Source organism: Equus quagga, chromosome 12 (assembly GCF_021613505.1).
Source record: "Equus quagga isolate Etosha38 chromosome 12, UCLA_HA_Equagga_1.0, whole genome shotgun sequence".
In the NCBI taxonomy this organism is placed as follows: domain Eukaryota; kingdom Metazoa; phylum Chordata; class Mammalia; order Perissodactyla; family Equidae; genus Equus; species Equus quagga.
In genome coordinates this window covers 8,193,363-8,213,210 of record NC_060278.1, presented here as the reverse complement: position 1 = coordinate 8,213,210, position 19,848 = coordinate 8,193,363, and the positions used below count along the sequence as shown (strand labels likewise).

At 38.8% G+C, this 19,848-nt stretch overlaps 1 protein-coding gene across 1 annotated transcript in view; it reads right to left on the bottom strand.

The window, feature by feature from the left end:
• MKX (mohawk homeobox) overlaps positions 1-19,848 on the bottom strand; it is a 60,023-nt gene that overhangs the window by 29,499 nt on the left and 10,676 nt on the right. The gene's annotated exons all lie outside the window — the stretch shown is intronic.

Below are 19,848 nucleotides of genomic sequence, written 5' to 3'. Positions count from 1 at the left end.
GTAGGCCCGGAATGGAGCTTGGGAGCTGAGGCTGGAAAGAGCTGGCTTACACTACACTGCATGGAAAGAACTTGGAGATTCTGAAGCAACTGGGAATTAGGGGTGAGCAGGGAAGAGTGGAAGGGAAAGCATGGAGCTAGTGGGATGCTGTGAGGCTGGGTACCACATGGGGCAGAGGAGACAGGGCAGAGTTCAGGTGGGGTGGCTAAAGGACACTTAAGAGCAAGGACAAGTAGTGCTCTCTGTGAAGTTATGTGAACTGCTGTGATGTAAGGTCCTTTTTCCTCTCCAAATTTTCCATACAGTCTACTACACACACATGCCTTCTGAGAGCAGGGCGTCTTCTGGCACTGAAGAAGGGAGTACATTTCATATCTGAATCAACATCATGCAGAACAGGGACCACATGTGTGGGATGGCAATGCGACCCATAAATGAACGCACTTTGGGAAGTACACAGTTCCATACGCTGTGAAGACAGAACCCTCAGGCATCGTCAGAAATCTTCAGAAGAGTCCAACCTTCCACAGCATGGAATAAAGTGTCCAAGGGAATCCTATTTAGGTCTAAAGGATCAGAGATGCCTCTGTTGCCATCTGGGTTACACAAAAGGGTGTGGGTGGGGGAAGTGGATGTGCGTTTTTCTGGAGAAGGATCCAAAGCTTTTTATCCAATTTTCAAAGCCGTCCATGTACAAAAGGAGGAACAGCTCCAAATAAGTTAAGAGCCACTGGTTTGGAGAGTTCTACTCCGTAAATGATTTTTTATTTTGAGTACACTTAACCAGGATGGAAAACACTGTAAAACTGAGTGGAAAGAGCCTGAATGAGGAGCTGAGAGACCAAACTTCTCTTCCTGGCTCGGTGGTTAAGTAGCTACGCATCAATGGGTCACTCTCTCCCACCCTGCGAGAAAGTGGGAATAATTATCCTTATTTTTACCTCATAGAGTTGTAATGAGGATCAAACAAAATAACAGATGTTCATGCACTTTCTACAGTACATAGAGCAACACAATATATTATTAGATCTAATCTGGCATGAGATTTGCTAACCTAATACCAGAATAGTAAGTACAAAAATGACCTTAGTGAAAATATTTTTACAATTCAATCATGGATATTATCCCCTTTTCTTGCCATCATAAACAATGGCATTCTGCTTTAAAGGATATTTTTATCATTCATCCAACTTTTGGAGTTTCACGGTGTTCTAGCCTCACTTTACACCGTTTTGTGCCTCTTCCTACCTCCTCTGTAGGCCAGCACAGCTAATTTGTGTAAAGGCAAACGAGGCTTCGCCCGCTTTTTCTATGGATGGCATTGGGCATGACATTTGATCTTAGAGAGGGATTAAGTCATTCATGAGCCGAGCCCAAAGGGAGGAACAGTTCCCAAAAAACAACCAGCCGTGCTGGTACTACAACATCCAGAAATTCAGTCATTTCTGCTACAGTTATAATTTGTAGTCTGTCTGGCACTGAGAAATCTAACTGCAGTCTCTGTGGTTTAAATAAAATGTATCTACAGCAGCTTGGAGCCATGTTTTAAAACGTTCCATGTTATTTTAGTTCAAGGACAAGCTTTTAAAATTAAAAGAAAACTTTGGCTTTAATTATAGATGAAAAGTGAAAGGTTTTTTTTTTTAAAGGAATGCTATTGAGTCCCACTTTTGGAGAAAGCATTTGAAATAAAAAAATTAATTCTTCTCCTAAAGTAACAATCTTCATTAATATGGGAAGATCAAAAACTGAGAGCACACACTCACACACAAAGACAACATTTTTGTGGTTTTAAAACTATGATAGTCACAGTTCATCTACTCCGTATTATAATTTCCAGTGATTTCAGTTACATTTCATAAGCAGGATGCAATATTTTAGACAAAGACAGACCTAATAAAAGGCAAGTGATATTGTTGTTTAACCTTAAATTTAACAAAAACTCACTATCTTAGAATCTAAATTTATGAAACAGAAGTTGACTTACATTGTTCGTATGACTAAAGGATTCACTGCAGGATTATTTTAAAATACCAAGTGTCTGCACTGTCCTGAAAACTTGACTCAATTTAAATCTGATGTTTCTGGAATGCATCTATTCTGAAATTCAAGGCACAACTTTATATTCTGTGGATTTATACAGAGGGCTGATGGAGAAGCCTAAGTCAATGCACCAGCAGGGGCAGTAAGTGAGGGCCGCCTCTTCTCCTGCCCTCAGCATTCTGGGGCCATGCAGGATGCTACGGGAAGGAACCTGACTGCAATCCTACTTGTTTTCTCAGCAGACCTGCCGCCCCTTTCAAAGGAACAGCTCCCCCTAATACACGGCCCCATCACCCCTCTTCTGCATGACTGCTTTATCTACCTTCACCACAGATTTGGACTCCATAGCTCTCAGGAGGATTGCTTCAGGCAGATGCTTGGCTTCCTCTGGCCACTGTTATGTCCCTGGATTCCCTCTCCTCTCCACAGAGATGCCCTATGCTCCCTCCTGGGACTCTAAGGCCGGAACACTATTGTGTGTGCTACAGAGAAGGCTCCATCCTAATGGCGTCATCTCCAGCCTCGAATGCCCACACCGGGACTCTGAAAGAAAGGGTTTGCGGTAGGACAAAAGAGGGACGAAATAAATTCTGGACTGAAGGTTGTTATCAAAGATGGAGGAGCCACTTGGCTGATCCTAATGTTCTAGAATGGGGAAAGGATTACGATGAGCCAGAGTAGCCACAGAGGCTCCCTTAAAACTCTCTCACACATTCATTCACTTAGAGATTTACAAGTTCGATTTCAAAATACCCTGTGGGAAACGGTGGTACTCACTTCATGGGGTGGTAATGAGGATTAAGTAAGAAAATGCATGTCAAGTACTTAGCACAGTGCCTGACACTTGATAAGTGCTCAATAATTACCAGCTAGTACTACTGTCATTAGTATACCTTAGTGTCAAGTATTTTGACCACGCTGTTTTCATCACCTCACAGGTGTCAGCTGTCCTGAGATAAAGGCCTGCAGGTTTTGATTGAGACATGGATAACCAGGAACTCTGAAGGACTGAAGGGGCAGACGGAGCACCTATTGTGATGGGCTGGGGATTGAGGGTAGCATAAAGACCAAGGCTCCTTTGGAGGTAGGCGAAAAGGAGCCAGGAGGTAGAAGACGACTTAGAAAAAGAGATGGAAGGATCCCTCAAAGATAAACCACCACCTTTGTAACTTTCCCCAGTTTGGGAAAAGTAAAGGATAGTGGTCACGAACAAGGTTTTAGAGTCAAAGAGATCCGAGTTCGAATCCTGACTCTGCAACATCGCAGGTTATGTGGAAACTGTGCTATTTAAGTCCTTTCTCTCATCCTTAAAATAAGGATAGTAATACATATATCATAGAGTTATTGTAGGAACAGCACAATGCCAGGCACATAGTGAGTGCTCAAAAAATGGCAATTGTTGTTACTGTGTGTGGTAAACATTCATCACATCACTGGGAATTACGCAGCCATCTACCTTAGAAACAGATTGTCCGTTGCCTGATGCTAGCCTACATGTTACCAGATAAAATGTATGTATCCTTAAGGAAAGCAAAGCTAACTAAATGAATAAAGAGAATAAGTATGTATGTTTTTTATGCTTATATGTAAATAATTATGTAAGTAAATTTCAACTAATTTATTTACACAAGCCTTGATTACTCAGTTTATAGACTATCCCTACCAAAAACATTTAAAGCAGTATATTTTTTATACTTTATAACTAAGAGATCACACTAAGGATGATGCTTATTGTCTAAACATCTGAGGTTGGACAGGCAAACCTTATCCAAACCTCCCTGCTAAGCGCTCTCTGCTGGGATAGGCAGAATTTTGCCCCCATGACTTTTCCACCTGGTGTCCCATCTGTGAATATGTTATGTTACACATTAAGAGTGACTTTGCAGACTTAATTAAGATTACCAATCAGTTGACTTTGAAATAGGGAGATTATCCTGGATTATCTTGGGGGAGTTCAATGTAATCATGTGAGCCCTCAAAGGCAGCGCTTTCTCCTGGTTGGGGGTGGAGCTGGGAGGCAGAGAGTCTTGAGCATGAGAAAGACTCAATGTGCTGTTGCTGGTTTGAAAATGCAGGGGACCAGAGAAAAGGGATGGGGAAGCCTCCAGAAGAGGAGAGGCATGGAAATGGGGCCCATAGTGCCTATAACCACAGGAAAAGGAATTATGCCAACAGCCTAAATAAGCTTGTGAGTGCGTTCTTTCCCAGTGCCACTAGGTGAGAGCACAACGTGACTGACGCCTTGATGTCAGCCTAGTGAGACTGCGAGCAGACGATTCCATTGTGCAGTGCCAGAATTCTGTCCTACAGAACTGTGTGATAATAAACAGTGTTGTTTTAGGTTGCTGCTTCTGGTAATTTGTCAGGCACCAATAGAAAACCAATACACAGTCATAAAAACCGTTCTTTGATTTATAACTACAGTCATCAGTTTTGACCCTGTCATGGTTAATTAATTAAAAATCAACATACTCCATTCCTGACAGTGGCATACCAGCTGTCCGTTCCTGGCAATGTATGTGCTATGATCTCAAGCTGGCCTTCTGGCATTTCTCTTGTCCCTCTTAGTTTCAAGGCCTTCACTTACTTACTATTTTCTTAGAACAGGTACTTGGATATGCTGCTGCCCATTAGCGTCTCCAACAGAGGGAGTACAGGATCATGAAAGAAAACCCTTCACATCCCTATCTTCCAGGAAAAGCCTTGTGAAGGGATATTCTGCAATGACTGGCTGAGAATTAAGTCTGGATATTTATTGTTTATGCTGTCTGCTCAAGGGCGAGATCAACCAGTGATAACATGTAAAGCCCTTGACCTCATCAGAATGATTCTAGGCCTGCAGAGGATATACCAAAGCATTCGCTAAATAATCCAGAGAAAGACCCACTCAGTATTGCAAATACTGCCTAAGACAGTGGCATTAAAGTCAAGTAATGTTAGGTGCTCCAATAAAAGAGGTGCTTCTCTAGGAAAGACATTAGGAACAGCAGCCCATTTTAAATTAATTACTGTATACATAACACAGTTTCCACATGTTGACAGCTGGACCTGGACGATCAAGCATAACTCTGAAGGAAGAAAGGAAACTCATAGAAAAGTATTCTGTGGTCAGCCCACCACTGCCCAGAGACATAGAAATGTGGCAAGATATTCAGTCAGCTCATCCACAGTCGAATAAACCAAGGAAGAATCTGGACAGGAGAGCCCTGAACAAAGACAATTGTTTTGTACTTTATTGTTTAAGAAAAAACAGAAAGCAAGAGAGAGGGAGAAAAGGAAGGAGGAGGGCAGGAATGAGACAGAGGAAAAAAGAAGAAAGGAAAGAAAGGCATTAAGGAAAAGTCAAGATATTTTGACATTTTCAAAATAAATCAATAATGCAAATTTTAATGTAATTGTAATTCATTAATATAATATTTTTGAAACATGATGACCCTTTCTTTCCCATGGTATATTTTTATTTTGATGTATAACTTGTAATCAACTACATCTGTATCATTAGCTAAAAATTATTAAAGTAACCCAAGTACAAATGGGTAAAAAACCAATATGAAGCATATGATTATTTAATGTTCCATTAATCGATAGCTTTGCTTGAAGGAAAGATTGGCAAAAAGGAATGGAATTCTTAGCTCCTTGTTTTTACTTAAAAATTCCCAACAGTACTCACTCAAACAAAGAATTTAAGTTTTCCACTGGAAGGACAAAAAGAAAAGTTAGTTCTAGCATGTCCTGCCATGTGCTTAACTGCAGAGTAAAATAGTATCCATTTGGATTCTAGTCACATTTCAAAAGTGTAGTATTTATTAGGTGCACGACTGCCAAGTACCACTATATCATATTATAATTACAGGCATTTTTTTATTTAACTAAATTGTATTTAGCTCTTTATTTCAAGCAATGTAGTTTGGAAAGTCTTACCCATCACAACGTGCCATGTCTACATACATGAAACCTATCACGAATTTTCCAGGAGTTCCCATGTTCCATTCTGTATACTATTACTGTATATTTATTATTCCTTTGATATTCAGAATCTATGCATAATTCTGAATATGTGCAAATTCCCACTAAAAAGTATCAGAAACAAAAGAAGCCTCTTGGACGATAAAATCATTTACTAAAAGTCTACGTGACAGAGTTCCTCTAAGAGAATGCTGGGGCTGTCCGGTGGCGTAGCGGTTAAGTTTGTGTGCTCCACTTCAGCCGCCTGGGGTTCACAGGTTCAGATCCGAGGTGCAGACGTACACAATACTCATCAAGCCATGGTATGATGGTGTCCCACATACAAAACAGAGGAAGACTGGGAACAGATGTTAGCTCAGGACTAATCTTACTCAAAAAACAAAAGCAAAAACACACAGGAAGACCGGCAACAGATGTTAGCTCAGGGCCAATCTTCCTCAAAAATGAAAAAAAAGAGAGAATGCACTGAATTGACTTTCTTTACTTCTCTCTTAAAATCCCACTGAAATTACAGAATGTAAATTTAAAAACAAATGACTAGCAGTGCTCGAAAACAATGAAAGTTACCACTGCCAAATCAGAAACATTGAGAAATTCACGGAAGATGAAATGCTAATGGCATCAAGTTGATGGGGAAACTCAAACAGAACTACAACGCAGAACAGGTGGAAATAGGCCCGGTGGGGGGGGGGGGGGGGGGGCAAAACCCTGGCAGAGTGTGAGCTGCTTCTTCTGATGGTGCAGAGATGATGTTTCATGTGAGCAGTTCACAGTCATAAAGCGAGTGGGCCATGAGGGGAATCACAAAGGTTACCAGTTAAAGGACAGACGTCAGAAGAGCTAGGCAATGCCTTTTCTTGCTGAGTCTGTAAAGCGCCTCTGGGTTAGATGGCTCCAGGACACAGCTGCTACAAATGTGCTTTAAACAAGTGAGGAGATCTGCCTCAACAGGGCTCCCAGCAAAGGCATTAAGGTCATTAAGAAGCACAGAGCAGAGATTCAGGTAACTTCTGATCTCCACAGGGATTATGGCTGCTAAGAAAAAGGAGCCATAAGAAAAAAAGATGAGGGCCAGCCCTGGAGGCCTAAGGGTTAAGTTCAGTGCACTCTGCTTTGGTGACCCAGGTTCAGATCCTGGGTGGATAACTATACCACTTGTCAGTGGCCATGCTGTGGTAGTGTCCCACATACAAAATGGAGGAAGATTAGCAACAGATGTTAGCTCAGGGCCAATCTTCCTCAAACACACACACACAAAAATTGTACAAGGAGAACATTAGAAAAAAAGAAGATTATAGATAAATCTCACCGGAGAATTGGTTAATAAATTGAATCTAGAAATATATGAAAAGAACAATATACTGTGATGGGATAGACTTTTTCCCAAGAATTCAAGGACAGTTAAACACTAAGAAATTTACTCTATATAAATAGATTAATAGAGGAAAATTAGATGATGGTCTTAAAAATTGTGGAAACATCTGGTAAATGCAATAACCTATTCAGTTATGTGTGTGTTTAGGAGTGGGTGGAATCTCTTATTAAATAATCTAGGAATGGAAGGAGAATCCCTTAATTTGATGAAGCAATTACACCAGAACCTTCTGTGAACACCATACTTAATGATAAAATATAAGGAAAATTCCATTTATTGTCTGCCATCACTGCTGCTATTCAACATTGCTTTGGAAATCTGGTCTATGCAACGCAATAATTAGAGGGAGACAGGGAGGAAAAGAGGGAGGAGGAGAATAAAGACATAAAACTGTTACTATTTGAAAGATATACACTTGTGTGTACTTTGACAATCCAACTGGATATAAGAAAAATAGACAAAACTCAACAGATTTCCTATATATCAGTGATAACTATTACAAAACAGACAAGAAGTCATCCACAATAGAAACAATAGGAACAACAAAATAATTAAACTCAATGAGGACTATGCAAACCCTATGTAAAAAACTATAAAAACTTAGTGGATGTCATGAAAGATGATCAGAACAAGTGGAGAAAGATACCACGTGCCTGAGTGGAAAGACTGGATGTAAGAAAGATAAAAATATTCCCCAAATTATTATATAAATTCCCTGCAATCCCAAATTAATTTCCAATGGAATTTTTTAAAGAGAACTTGTCAAGCTTATTCCAAGGTTCAACTGGAAAAGTAAATTCAAGAGGCTAGATGAGAATATTTTGAAAAAAGTGAAAGCAGACATACCCTGCCATACATCAAAATGCACAATAAAGCTACAGTCATGAAAACTGTGTGCTACTGATACAAGAATATTTTTAAAGTTTGATGGAAACCCTGGAGTCTAGAAATAGACACACATATAAAGGAAGTTAGTATATAATAAAGGCAGCATTTCAAATCAGTAAGGAAAGGTGGAGGTACTCAGTCAACTGTGTTGGGACAACTGACTATCAATTCGGGGAAAAAAAATAGAAGTCAGATCATTACCTCATACAATTAAAAAAAATTTAGTTAGATTATGCGTATATAAATGTACAGTTAAACTAATAAAAGAAGCAGAAGAAAACGTAGAAGCAAACTTTTATAATCTTGGGATAGATCGTCCTAAAAATGACACAAGACGTAAACAACACATTGACAGATTTAACCACGTGTCCTCTCCCCTCTTGGCCTCGTGACCCACCCTCAGAGGCCAATACCCTCCCTGGCAGGGTCCTTTAACTGCCACCAGGGGGGCTTACTGCTGCCATGCTCCCCAAGGCTCCTTTGACATGTTCCTGTCCTGTTGCTCAGAGCCCAAGTTCTGTTTCTAATAGAGATAACGTGGTATGCATCTAACTATGACTTTCCGTAAACTGTGGGCTCCCTTCTCTCCCCAGGCATTTCACAGAATCTCAGATTATCAGAGGTAAAAAGGTATTTACGGATTATTTTGTCACACACTCTCATTTTACAGCTCAAGGAACCGAGGCCCTGGTAAATAAAGGGACTTGCCTTCGAACACATACCCAATGGCTAGCAGTTCTGCCTAAATTCAGAGCTCCTGATTTCTGAGCAATGCTCTTTCCACTCCTAACTTCCTGTGGCCTAATCTACACGGGGGTAATTTCGGGTCAGGTAAGGAGGCTGACTGGAGAGAAAATTTGGGCCCAGCAAAGTCATTTTCCAAACCACAGTTAAAGCAGCAGGAATTCAACTACAGTCAAAATACAGATTAAACTCATATTGCTTCAAGTGAGTCTCAGACCTTTAACGCTATCATTTTAATTAAAGTACCTGAGAGACAGGACAAGGTCAAAGAGAATACAGCTCATTCCCTTTTATGGTTCTTCCCTGAGCATTTCACTGAGTGTGTGCGTTAGCGGATGGGGATCAGGAATGGTATTTGGGGGTTGGTAATATGTCATGAAATCATAAAGTTGAGCTTTTTTATATTTTCCTTATGAAAGGAAAGTTATTGTTAACTATAAACTAAATTTTACTGCTTCAATCATAGTAACTGTGAAATAGCCCTCAAACACCTTTCAAGGTAGCTGAGAATTATTCCTCCAGATGATTTATGTTTATACTTTTTCAAGCACATTTTAAGGGAAAAAAATTATAAAAAAATCTCCTGAAAGAAAAAAGTACACAGGTTAGATAAACCGGAGGCCTCGTGGGTTATGAGTAAATCTGAACTGGTGCCATATTTCTGGAAAGGTCTAAAGTAAAGGAACCCAGGAGACACAATAAAAACTAAAACAAGACGAACTGCACTACTGACAAGGCTGTGAAAAAACTCCTTGATCCAGCTGGATAGACCGAGCAGCTCAGAGGAGAATTAAAGGAGGAAAAAAATACAGCGAGAATAAATGCAACCAAGACAGCAATAAAAGAAAATGCAAAGCAACAGCAGCACTCAACGTCAGTTGCAAACTGGCGCAGGCTATGAGGATTCTGAAGCAGCCGCAGTGTCGCAGCCATCCAGCTTTGTGCTGGGTGAAGACATCACGGCAAAGGCACTTGGCACCAAGCAACTTCTGGCCACGGATTTTACGTTCAGAAATGTAAGACCCAGTAACATTTAAGGAATTCTTGCTCTTGCCAGATAGCCATCCTCCTGTCCTGAAGCCATGTGACAAATGATCCTGAATACCACTTTGCCTTTTACGCATCTGTTGTCTAAATCAGTGTAGAAACTGGAAGGAGAGCCTCTGAATTCTGGCCCTTAGCAAAAGGGTACATTTTAGTGTCATAATGACAGTCTTGGCAGAACATGGCATTCTTACGTGAAATGTCTCTGCCATACTGAGAGCTTTGTCCACTATAACCTGGGGCTGGCTCCATCGAAGGGACTATCAGTTCTAAATTTTAAACACACAGGCAGCTATGCGCAAACTTAAAGAGCAAACTATTTCCTGGAACTCCCACTTTATGAATGGTTGTCTCTGACCACCTGTCACCAACTGAAAAGGTTTCACTTTCATTTGCATTGTTTTTCCACTTCAATTTTATATTACCAAACTACTCCTCTCAAAATCACTATTTAAAAAATTTTTGTTCTCTTTAAATGAGGCTTGATCAAAGGCAAAATTGCTTGCGTGTACAGCACATATATAAATATAAATATATAAATATACATATAAACAATGGTACCAAAAAGGGAACACATCCTTCTTGTCAAAGATGTTCTTTTTGGTCACTGTATCAGAGATGCTCCAAAGCACTGAAGTCAGTGGACAAGAGGCTGTTTGCAACCCTACCTGCAGTTCAGTGATTGTGGAAGAGATGACATGCAATTGACAGCATCCTGGCCACACTGCCATCGCTAAGGCACTGCCCAAATCTGTGAGACAATGAGGTCTAAACTTTGGTTTTGTTTTTGCTATGTGCATCTAGTGATGTGGAGACCTGAGGAAATGCTAAAGGTGAATTGACTCGGCAGTAACTCAGGGTACCTTGCACCACAGCGTCCTACTGGGCTGGGAAAAACAGTTCGTGGCTCGCTTTTCTGACTGGGAAGGTCCAAAATTTTCAGAAGTGGGCGAGTGATGTTGTTGTTTAAAGTTGAGACTAATCTACCTTCCCCAAACCACCTTCCAGCTGGACTGCTATTATCACTGAAGCTTTTTTGACCACTCTCAGATAATGACTCAGTATCTCCCTTGTGTGGGCAGGGCAGAGGAAAGATACCAATGGTCATTTTCAAAAGTTATTGTGGGGGCCGGCCAGTGGCACAATGGTTAAGTTTACATGTTCTGCTTTGGCGGCCCCGAGTTCGCCAGTTCAGATCCTGGGTGCGGACGTGGCACCGCTTGGCAAGCCATGCTGTGGTAGGTGTCCCACATATAAAGTAGAGGAACACAGGTACGGATGTTAGCTCGGGCCAGTGTTCCTCAGCAAAAAGAGGAGGATTGGCAGCAGATGTTAGCTCAAGGCTGAAACTCCTCAAAAAAAAAACTTATTTTGTTTTCCCAACTATGTTCAATTTCTATTACTACCACTATACACACACGTGTGCGTGCACACACACACCAGCAGGATTAACTGTTAGGGATCTTCTGCAAACCATTCCTATTTCCCTAAGTAACCAAAGAATGATCCTGGGTACTATATGCCTATGAAAACCTGCAATCTATCAACACGTGTAAAGACTGCAGCCATTACAACAGAGAATTTTTTTAAATGCACCCACACCTAACCTAAGTTCTCGAAAGTTTAATACTAATGACTCAAGCATTTTTAATTTTTTTGCTGCGGAAGGTTCACCCTGAGCTAAGATCTGTGCCAATATCCCTCTATTTTGTATGTGGGACACTGCCACAGCATGGCCACCGACGAGGAGTGTAGGTCCATGCCCGGGAACTGAACCCAAGCTGCCAAAGAATCAGAGTGCACTGAACTTAACCACTAGGCCATGGAGCCAGCCCCGTAGGCATTTTTTAAGTAAAAGTCAACTCAGCACCAGAAATTGCCAAAAGCACTTACACTTATTGTACCAAGGATCAGGATGACAGCTCCAAGCAACCAAGCCACTCATCTCCAAAAAACCAACCACTTCAACGCCCAGCAGAGAGCCCACAGCATTTCCTCATCTGAAAATTAAGGGACTGAACTGGAGGATCTTTTAAAATTCACGCCTGGATTTATAAAAATCCTTGACTATTTCCTTCTTTAGTACAATGAAAACGAGAGAAATCAGGTAACAAAGCTGTCCAAGGGGAAAGGGAGAGACGGTTCATTGTGTAGCTGTTATTTAAACACGTCATCCTTCACGTAAACTGAAAACCCAGAAAAAAATTCACATTTTGTGAAAGAAATTGGGAAAGTGAAGAAACATTATTTTTTTGCTTCCTCAAAGCTCACAGTTATAAATGATATAATTTCTAATAGAAAACAAGAACACAAGCTTCCAATATTTAAAAGTAGCAAAATTCTGGGCTGGAAGAAAACACATATTTATCCTGAGTAAAAATTCTGTTATATCAACAAGACAAATTTTGACATCGAAAAATACCTGTTTAATTTTAGAAAGAAAGTAGGGAGGCAGAAGGGAAAAACTAACAGCAAGTAACCAAAAAGGAAAGAAAGAAAAGAAACCACTTCCATGTTCATTAAATAGAATGTCTTGTTATTTTCACAAACAGTAAACACTTTTTGACATCCTTTTTAGTCTCAGGCTGGAGAAGTGTCAATGGATCTTATTTGTTCTTGTCAGTGTGAAAAGAGTTTACAAACCTAACTAAATTTAGAATTAGTGGGAGTTATGCACTTATATTCCTTATACATAGAAGAAAAAAAGGCCCTTTTATGCCAGCTTTGAGTTTGGCTTGACTTTTTATGACTTATTTAGAAGCCCTAGGGAATGAAAAAAGTCTCTTAATGGAAATACTGACACAGTCTTAAATATAGTGACATGAACAAGCACTTCTGTGAAACTGCACCAGAATGTGACTGACCACTCCAGCAAGTTTGAAATGCATAGAGTATCAGAAAATCAACTACAATTGGTTGAATGCCAGTAGAACAGTAACGCCAAAATATAGACAATACTCCTGCAGGATCGAAATTTCATGTTGATAAACTTTTTAACAGAAAAATATGTACAAGGTATGGGATCTTTACTCTTATATGTGGAGGAGAGAGAAAATGTAAAATTTCTGCATAGACATTCACCAATTCTATCATAGGATTAAAAATAGTCATTCTTAAAAAGTCAAAGCTGTCATGTCAACTCTGAGAGTGAGTGTGGCAGAAGAGCTCAAATCAGTGGACATAAATCTGTGCTTTGTTTCTCAAATGTCACCTACAAGGCTATGTACTAGATTGGAGAAAGACAATAAATATCATTACTTAGTCAAGGCAAATTCCTAAAAGCTCCATTTGTATTTATTTGTCTATCTGCTATACTTTTTACTCTTCCGTAGGTTTTCTTTAAACTAGCTAACCTTTTCCATTTATAATCCTTGCATTTTCCTGAAAGTCACTCTTTTACTTGAAAATCGGGTTAGTTTCATTTTATACTTTCTAAGTTTTTATTTTGAATCTCTTAAACATCTCATAGTTTTAAGCTTCATTTCATTTAATTTTTTTTCCCTCTGGTTTTAACTTTTTTGCATTTGCCTTTTTTTTTTTATCCTTTTAAACTTATTCAGGACCATTTTCTTTCCCTTGTCACGTTCACAGACCCAGATCAACATATACATATGTACATTAAAACGTCTTTTATGATTTAAGAGGCAGGCAGACTAAATCATTAAAACACTAACTCATTCATCTAAGAAACAGTTATGGAGCAAATATGTGAAAGACACTGTACTAAGTGCCAGGGGGACTATAAAATGAATAAAACACCATTTCAGGGTCTCAGAGAGCTTTTAATACATACAGGGCAGTGAGTATCAGCACAAAAGAGGAGACAGAATGTAGCTGCATTTCAGAAAACAGTTTGTCTACCTTTACACAGATGTGAAACCAGTGTTGCTATCATTCTTAGGCACCACATGGAGGAAACACAATGTTAAGAGGACAAAAAAATGTCAGGATCAAACACAGCTCTAAAAAATGTGTACATTTTATAAACTAAGCTGCCATATGCTTTCGATTTGTTTGTAAGCCGTGTTGCTGAATGGGGCTGGAAGTCTCAGAATCTGCATTAGGCGTTTTCAGGCTCTCACATGATACCAAAAAACAAACAAAGAAAAGTGAATGAAGAGCTACCCCTGAAACCAGCCGGCAAACCACTCATGTCAATATCTGTTCTCTTTTTCTATTTTCATGGGCCGTTAATCTCTAGTTGTTAACAGTAGGTGGAACCCTTATGCAATCTCATTTAAATTTTACAAGTGAACCCGTAAAGAAAATTTAATTTCAAAATCAAGCTAATTTGAATTTCAGAAATAATCCAGGTGAATGTGTTTTGCCATTCTTATCTCTGATAAATATTTAAGAATTTAAGAATCTGTGGTGTTCAGAATAATACTTAAGTTTTTATAATTCTAGAGTAACCCCATACCTACCCCAAGGTCAGGATTTCTATAAATCTCATTTAAAACATTTCTGCTTTGAAATAAGTAATGAGGAAAGATCCCTTTTTAAAAGGCTATCAGAAAGATATCACTCTTTATTCAAAGGCATTAGGGGTAAGTTTAGGATTGTAGTTAATCCTAAAATTACTGCTTTTGAAAGATGAGACTAGCAGATAAAAAGCTATAGGAGGAGGGAGCTTAGAGAAGAGAGAGGATGCTGATGCACACCCTACATGCTGTGGTTAACAGAAGTTTAGGAGAGCAGAAAATCATAAATCTTTTAAATCGGTACTTTAAATTTCTATCTGAAAATTTCACTTGTTCCCAGATGGTGTTTGATAGGTGAGGCACTATTGTAGTAAAGATACAAGACAAGAAATTGGATAACCTTTCAAGAATCCTTTAAATGTCACTAACTGGGCTGGTGATCGAGGGTTTTATTATTCTCCGCTGGAGTACATCAACAGGCATTTGCATGCCAGGAAAAGAATGTCTGGAATAATCCAAAACGGCAAAGCTTAATTCTTTCACTAAAAACAAGGAAGTGACAAGCACAAAAAGGGAAATAAAAGAAGAAAAAAGTAGCCAAAGTGGACTTACTGGTCAATAAAATCCCAGAGAGAAACCTAGCATATCCGCAGAAACACACACCACCCTCAACAGCTGGCTCTGGCTGAATCCTTCTCTTGACTGCCATGAGGCTACCTTTAAGCTACCTCCAAACACAAACCTAAAATTAATGAAACATAGAAATCAGGGGTGATTATTCACTGCTCAAAAAGATCTGCCAAGGCATCTCTTTAAATCTTTCTTCTGCTTCATTTCACTACGGTCTCTTTGATGCGGAGCCTAGCACAAAACACAGGGCTCCAGGGAGCCTGGAACAGCGCCTGTGTGGAGAGGCTCTTAATAAACATTTTTGTATGTGGAACAAATGCGTGAAAGAGCACCTCATATGTGAACAGACTGCGTCCCAACAACTTGGCTGTTCACAACTGAGAGAATATTTCTCCAAAGAACCTGTGCTATAAATTAAGCAAGGCTCATCCAATGGCTGATTGAACTCATGAGCATACCTGGGTTTTACTACTGATAATACCAGTTTAAATTCTAAAGCACCCGAGTGTGCAGGAAAAGAGAGAACAAACAACATCCCTCCCCTTGGGGGTCATCATTAGCCAAGAAAAAATGTCTGGAACTGGTGTTTAGCCTTTGTCATACCCCCCAGACTTTCATTCTACTTCCTAGTTCCTCGTTCCTCAGTAACCAAAATCCCTTGTTTTCTCATTTTGTTCCAACGGCAGCAGGCCATGCTAACGGACTCTACCTCCCAAAGGGTCCCATGCACCAAATAAATGACTTCTTTTTTCTCTCAATCAAAATCTCCATTTCTTCAGGGATTTACTTTAGTCAAGTAGAGAAGAAGCTAATCTGATTAATTCACACTAACATAAAAAAGAGCCCTATCCACCTAAATGTTTCTGCAATACCAGATGTGTATAATTAAAAGGGATTTTAGACCGTTTAACAGGATGAAGCTTATACACTCAGCCTTGTGGGAGCAGATTAAATTTACGAATTATATACCAGCAGAGCAATGGGGCTCAGAGAGTAACCATTCAAATGTACTAGCCATTTACAAGTTGATCTTTGTGAGCTGCAAAAAGAAAGAACATAAGAGGGACTTGTCCTTAAACTGACCAAAAGAAGAAGGGAAGTCCTCATGTTTTACTTCAAGACTTGCCTGCTTTTCCCCCATCAGTACACTTGTTAGAAACCTCTTCTCTCTCTTTCAGCGAAGAAGGACATTCAATAGGCTTGGTTTGGAGGGTAAATTAAACTCTAGCCCAAATTAAGAAAGGCTCCAGTGAGGACTCACTCTGTAAGGGGACATAGGTGGCAGGTGGCTCTTTCATGGATGGTCCCATCTGGAGCATAGGAGCACGGCCTCAACAGGAATGGAGGAGATATTACGGCTAGAGTCCTTACCCTGATACCTCAGGGAGTGGACCCACCTAGAGGCTAGAGGCTAGAGGCACGGCAATCAGCTTGTAATGGGAATTCACTCCATCAAATACCTGAAAATCACCATTCGTTAACCTCATACGATGAAAACGGATTATAATTTTAATTGAGATGACTTAAGTCAGCAGAGGACATCAAGTGACTAAATTTTCTTGAGTATTACTTGTGTTTAGAAGCAATGCCCTTAATAATTCTGATCAATTCTAATGTTATAATTACTGGTGTCAGAAACATTTTAACCAATATTTATTGAGAGCCTGGCATGATGCAGAAGACTGCAGATTACAGAGAAATATTTAATCTCTAGATAAAATCAATAAAAACATGTTTGTAGCTACTATGACAGTGTCTAATGCTGTCTTCAATTAGGATTACTACTTTATAATCAACCAGGCTTGTGCCGCCTAGAATTTAACGAGAGCAAGTGAAATGAAATTGGGTTAGATTATCCTTCCACACACCAATGCTTTCATTTAGCTTTTTGATTCCAAATATTTAATTAAATGCATCATGAGATAGCAACTCTTTTACGAAAATGGCTGGAAAAATGGATAAAATTTCTTAGCAGAGAAAAACCAATAAATTGTTTTTAAAGGTGATCTATTCTTGCAAAAGAATTTAAAAGTTAAAATGTTGATGCTGCTGTGGAGCTGGGGTGGGAGAGAGGAATGGTGATTAACAGCACACTTAGAAGATTTCTCTTTAGGTGAGCAAAGGAAGATAGGACCAGAAAGAATGGAAGGAATTCAGAGTAAGCGTGTATGCCAGAGAAACCATAGCAGTCGCTCAGAAAGTATTTATTGAAATCCCCTGTTCTCTCTTTCTGCATGACTGGTAACCCAGCTACAACTGCCCCAGCATTGTCATTCAGTTCTCACAGAGGACAGCCATTTATTATTTCAGTCTGAAATTTAGCAAATCAGTCCTAGACCACCAGTCTCTCTTAATTCTCCATCCACAAAACCAAAAACTTTATTTTGTTCTTTTTAAGTTTACACACACACATGAAAAACCAGAAGTTTACATGTCTAGGCTGCTTTCTCACTGCTTGTAATAATAAGCTAAAAAGTAAGTTTTTATTTAAAAGTAGAACTTGGCAAATGAATCGTCCATAATATGGACCAAGTGCATTTGGAATGCTCTAATAAAAATAAATGGCCAAGGTATTTAACTTTGAAAAGCCTCAACTATACAGGCATGCTATTCTCTCCTTGATTTGATATTTCGTTACCTCTGAAAAAAGCACACATTTTCAGAAGACTCATCACACTGGATGAATTTCATAGACATATGACTTTGCTTTTGCTGGGCGACACAAAGAAATTTACAAGAAAATTTTTTAAAAATAAGAGATCTTCAATTATCCCACCTTATCAAAAGTAACTTTCCCTGTTTCCAAAAATCTTCCTCGTTTTTGTCTATACACATTTGTACCGTCATAATTGTATTCCATGTTTTCATAATTTTAAACTGTTTTTCACTTTACATTATCAATTCCTCTCATGTCGTTTCATAGTATCAGTATCATAAATAAAAATTTGATTTCTATACTATCTGGGTTTAAATTAGGAGAACGTTTACATTTGTAAAAATTGAGATCCTTTTCATATTTTAATATGACCCAGAAAAGTGTATAAAGCATGAGAATGAATTACTTCTTCAAAGTTTGAAAAAAATCCAACGAATCTACCAATTCATGTGCTTTGGAAACTGGGCTTACTAAAAACTTTAATCTTTCCTGAATTAGTGGTCACTTAAAACTTTTTTCACTATAAATTTATAGTTTAATTTGTGTGGATAATACCAATTCATTTCATCTACACATTTGCATACAGTATGTTGTCAATTATGCATACCATTTCATCATAACTTTAACAAATATTTTTTGCTTAATAACTATATATTGATTGCTACATCGCCTGTCTCATTTCCAAATTTAATTTGTGTCAGTTTTTGCTTGTCTTTTTCACTCTTGCTTTCAAAGAGTCAACTTGATCTAATTACCTATTTTTCAGCTTTCCATTTTACCTTTCTTTGTTTTATTTTTATTCTTTTTTTCAATTACCTGGACTTGAAATACTGATTTATTTTTCTTTCTCTGTAAATAAACATTTATCAAGCTCTGAATTACCTCTAAGTTCTGCTCTGGTCACAGTGATTAGACATTACTATGTAGTTTTAAAATTTTTGTTATTAGCTAAATAGTCTTTTATTGCATCTTTTACTTCTTCCTAGACCCAATTATTCTTTACAAGACTATTTCTGAGTGTTTGCAGTTGTTTTCATTGTTAGAGTTGGAGTTTCTGCAACAGAAAATGAGATTAAGTCTTTAAAAATGTATTGGTATTTTCTCTGAATCCTCATAGATACTATATTTTATATACATTCATAGACACTTGAAAATCAGATTTCTGGCTACATAATGTGAAGGCTATATTAAATAGACCAAATTTAAATTCCTCTAAAGCCCTATTCCTCACATATCAAGCTCCTTGATATTATAAGGACCAAGTGTAGCAATATTCACATAGTTTTTAGCATAGGGCCTAGCATATCACAACTATGCAATAAAGGACCGGTGGCAGCAGGTGTAATAATAACAGTAGGAATGGTCTAGTGGTAGTTATGCTCCTCCTACCTCTTCTGCAGGCTCAGCTGCCCTATTGACCTGGAGAAGAATAACTAACTGTGTGTTCTTGGTCTGGGTTTTCTTATCTGTGACATAAGCTGGCTGGACTAGAAGCTTTCTGAAGTTATTTCCAGCTCTTCCACTTCTAAATTTCACTTGATGGCATTTTCAGGACCGGGACACCAGAGGTAGGTCGCGCACATCCCTTGTTCCAGGGGCACTTGCTCAAACACTCTTCACAAGCAAAGCTCTCTGGGAACTGAAGTCAAGATAGAAAATTCTACCAAATTCACTACTCCACCTCAAATTTTTGGACAGGTAGAAATTGACTTAATATTTCTGGAATAAAAGTAAAATTTTCAAAGCTATTTATCAGCTCTACTTGTGCTTTCCAGAAATAAAAGTCAAATTTCCAAAGCAACATAACCCAGACCTATATTGGCATCCACGCTAACTTGTGTTCATTTTGTAACACGATTAGCAACCAAAGAATTTAAGAAAAAAGATGGAATACAAAGAATTTGCATGGCTGGCTAGCTGAAATCCAGGACATTACTCCATTAAAATTTACTCATAAAAGCCAATATATATCTCCTCTAAGAATCTTTATCATTAAGATTAAAAATTATCGTGAGGAATGAAAATTTCCCATCATCTAGTAACGAGCATACTGGTAATTAAAAACAGAATGAAAGCTTTAA